Here is a 4356-nt window from a genome sequence, read left to right as displayed (position 1 = left end):
CCTCTTCCTCCCCACCCTTCTCCATCAAGAGCAGGAGAAGAGGCAGTTGAGCGACTTCTCAGTCCAAGCGACTCTCACCACGCTTAATTTATTTTATCATCTATAAAGATCTAATATCATAGTCTAAGACTGAACCTGAACAAACGATTACAGGATAAAATCTCAATTGTACATGCTACATGGACTTGCTAAAGGCAATCACTGCCCAATTGAATCAAGGCAAATCCATTTTAGAATCACGAGCTGGTATTTGGGACAACACCTTTTTATCAAGTCTTTTGAGTGTGCTTGGCGAGGGAAGAACTGCCGCTGTGTACTCATTCAAATGTACCTACGCTGTGTTCATGCCCACACAAAAGAGCAAGTGAAAGCACTTGATTAGAAATGAGAGAATAAATTGAAACCTCCATTGCATAAAATCCATCCTTTCTTATGCCAATGATAGTGTGACTGAGCTCTCAGGAGCAAGTATTGACATTTATATTACATATGTATATTTTAATTGTTCCCTCTTTTCAATGTGATGTTTTTTTCCTTTTTTTTTTGTTTTTGTTTTTTTACAATACCTAGATTTAGGCGTAATTATCCAGAGTGGGAAAAGGGATGAGGGAGGGAAAAAAAGAAAGAATAGAGAAGTGTGACTTTGGGGAATCAAGAACGAAGAGTTAATGGATCCTTCTGCTTTAATACGGTTAATTTCATGGGTGTAAGTTATCCATGAAAGTAATTTTACCAAAAAATGAACCCAAGACCTTTGTTTTTAATAACAGCCATGCAATGGTTGCAGTAACTGATCACACTCAATCTTCTCAGGAAGACTGTGAAATGTGGTTAAAAGGTAGAAAAGAGTTATTTAATGGACCTTTTTTCAGCTTTTATGTTTTTTTTTGTTTTGTTTTTTTTAGTTTTAGCACATTGATATGGTGACATTGTATTTTTCAGTCCGGTTGATTTCTGGGGAGGTGTTGACATTGCAAAGTCCAGTTTGGTATGAAGTGTAAGCAGTCAGATAATCAGATGATTGTTGGAAACTTTACTCGCAGAAAATAATGAACAGTGCTATTGGATAAACACGATGCCAGACCATCTGAGAAATATTTTGGATACAACATCGTAGATGGAAAGGTGTGCAAAAAGGTTGGACTGTTTGCTGCCTTATAAAAATTCAGCTGCCTTACAGTCATGTTCCCATGGCAACAAATCTGAAGTCACCTGTTCGCTCGTCAGTGAAGCTGCAGCAGTCTTACGCTAGTTCAGGGTTGAGCTACAGAGATTGTGTTTGATTTAATCTGAGTAAAATCAGTGACTGCCTTAGCACACACAGTTTAGGTCTGCAGTGATGCATTAGTACTAACATTTCAGTGGCCTGTAGGACAGATCATCTGGTTTATTTACATCTGCTCTGATTTTTTGACTGCGTACGTTTCATGCGACCAATATCAGCACATTCCCACATCTTCACATTTACTGTAATGAGTACAAGGTTACCATAACCAAATGAAAGGACTGTCAAACCTTCAGTTGTACTGAACCAGAATTATCCTTAGAAACAAAAAGAGAAGCAGAAAAGGAGACGGTTACTTGAGGTGTATTTCAGGTGTGTGTTCATTGATATCTGGGACCTGGGTGGGGCTTTTTTTTTTGTTTGTTTGTTTCAAGGGATGGATAGACTATACTGGGATCAGGGTGGGAGTGAGGTCTCATTTCTGACTTCTGTTCAGGTCTCAGAACATATCTCACAGAATGTACAGAAATGGTTTAAAAATAAAGTTTTTTTTTTCTTTACAGCTGAAATTGAAAACAAAAAAAGAGAACTTTTTGTCGAGTACATGTATTGCGAGGCCTCTCATTTATGTAGATGTTTCACTCCATTCAAATAAAAAAAAAAAGAGATAAGTAATGGTACTTGTGTGTCTGGTGAATGCAGATCCTGCTTTCAGCGCTCAAGGACGGTGAAGCAGTCTCTCGAACCACACGGCTGCCAATCAAAGGCCAGCGTAGGAGGTGTTGCTTTGTGCTACTTCATCCAGTGGGAGAGAGTGGCATTGAAAGATTGCCAGCTCGTCTCTTTTATGTGTAGGCCCATATGTTTCTTAGCAACACAACCCCTCCATAATACCTGCAGTTCACAGTGGAGCCAGTGATGAGGTATTTCCACAGTTTAAGTTTGTCACAGTGAGACAAAAGAGGTAAAGCAGCCACAGGGGTGTTTGAATCCAACAGATGCACCCTCAGCACACAGATATCTAATTTATCGCAAAGAAAATTCCTGATGATGGGCGTGTGTGTGTGTTGGGGGGGGCACCGGCAAAGGTGTGAAAACGAGTAAATTATCAAAGGAAGACTGAGGTGAGTAAAATAAATTAAAACATACTAAAAATAATCACAGTCAAGTTTAAAAAAAAAAAAAAAATCCCCTATTAGTTTGAATCATTTTGCCTGTATAGCTCTGCTACTAAAATAAATGGTACAAAATACAACACAGTCCAGTAGTGAATATTAGAAATTTCTGGCAATATCTAAAGAATTTAGACAGAATTCCCTTCACATTCTTAAAATAAAACCTTAAACATAATGATATTGTCATGTTCTAGACCGATCAACCCTGAAAGACGACCTGAAAAGGGAAATATTGTCATTTAATATGAAATAAATTCTCTAGGTACTTCCACTCTAATCCAATTTTATTTGTAAAGCACTTAAAAACAAATGTGGTGGACCGAAGTGCTGTACAGAAGAATAAATAAAAACCAAAATACAAGAATAGATTTAAAAACAAAAAACTGTACAATTAAAAACAATAAGAAATAAGAACAATAAACCAATACCAGATAAAACAATAGAATAAAAATAATACTTTATTACTTAATTATAAACGTGATACAGTTCACAGAACAGCCATGGATATAAAACATGTATTAACACGTGATACAGCAGTTTTATAGGTAATTTAAACATTTAAAGTAAACAAATGTTAGAACCATTCAAACATAATAGAATCAGTGCATATCTTTTAGCTACACTTATTGATGAATATGAATGTGACACTAGAAATGTTGATGAATGTAGGAATAATTTTTGAATATCTTTTTTATTTAAATTTTCTTAACAATAAATCATTGTATATGTGTTCACATTCTATAACAATAGTTGAGAAAAGAGAAAGGAGGGAGAAAAAAATCCCTTCCGGGCATCCACCATAGCAGAGATTTCTGCTTCATAATTAAAACTTAAAAATAACTTCATGCAGCAACACATCTTCCTTCAGCTCTTCAGATATTTATTCTCTTTATATATATATATTTTTTAAATTTACTTCCACTATTTATTTCCACTATATGCCACTAAAGCACTAAATAAAAAAGTACAAACTCTGTGATGAACTTCAATAAGGATAAAGGGGCATATTTTATTTTAAAGTAACTAAAGATCAGGTGAACAGGACAGATTCTGAAGACTAGTGTACACATAACACCTTTTCTGTTCTTTATGCTGAAGGACATGACAGAACCTTGTCTGAATAAACTCTACTACATAAAATCTGAAGGTTATTTATTCATTAATTCAATACACAGTTGTAGAAAGGCTCTAGTAGAGAGAAACAACATATTTAACCCCCTCCTGACTAAAACCATACTATGGTGCTCTGAAAAAGCTCTTTTTGGACAGATTTTCTATGCTACTCAAGGTAATTGTCCAGGTGTTCAGCAAGTGCTTCCTGAAGTGTTTCTGGTTGTTTCTGAGGCTTTTTCAGGTGATTGCAATGGTGTGTGGTAGTGGAATTATAGGGTTAAACTATGTGCTCTGAAGATGATCATTTTGGACAATTTTCAGTATGTGTCTCTCAAGTGTTTTAGGAAATTGGCAGGTCATTAACAAGTACTCTCAGGTGTTTTTCAGGTTGCCTCTACAGATTTTTCAGACGGTTCCCAACAGTAGTAAGGCTGTGCTCAGATTCTGCTCTATTTGGTTTATATCACGTCATGAAATCTGCAACAACGGTGAATAATTCCATTTAAAAGATCGCTATTAATGTAATATATTAATAAGAGTGACTCTCAGTGTGGCTGAAAACTAAATACGTTACTCCAGTGTTACAGTTTACCTTCTGTCTTTGAGGGAAATATTTGGCTGCACAACTGAGCTCACATAAAGACCCAATGCTACTTTTGTGGCAGTTCCCAGATAAATTTTTCTCCATATTTAAAATTTCCTTAGTGGTTGAATGCCATGTTTTGTAAAATAATTCTCCTTATTTTGCATTTTTCCTGTGTAAATCAGGTATTTCCAATATTTAATGTACTGATCATGTAGCTGTTCATAAAAGTTCAGATTAAAGTTTATGTTATTGTATCA

The sequence above is a fragment of the Sphaeramia orbicularis genome, chromosome 12 (genome assembly GCF_902148855.1).
Source record: "Sphaeramia orbicularis chromosome 12, fSphaOr1.1, whole genome shotgun sequence".
In the NCBI taxonomy this organism is placed as follows: Eukaryota; Metazoa; Chordata; class Actinopteri; order Kurtiformes; family Apogonidae; genus Sphaeramia; species Sphaeramia orbicularis.
This window is presented reverse-complemented; position numbering follows the sequence as displayed.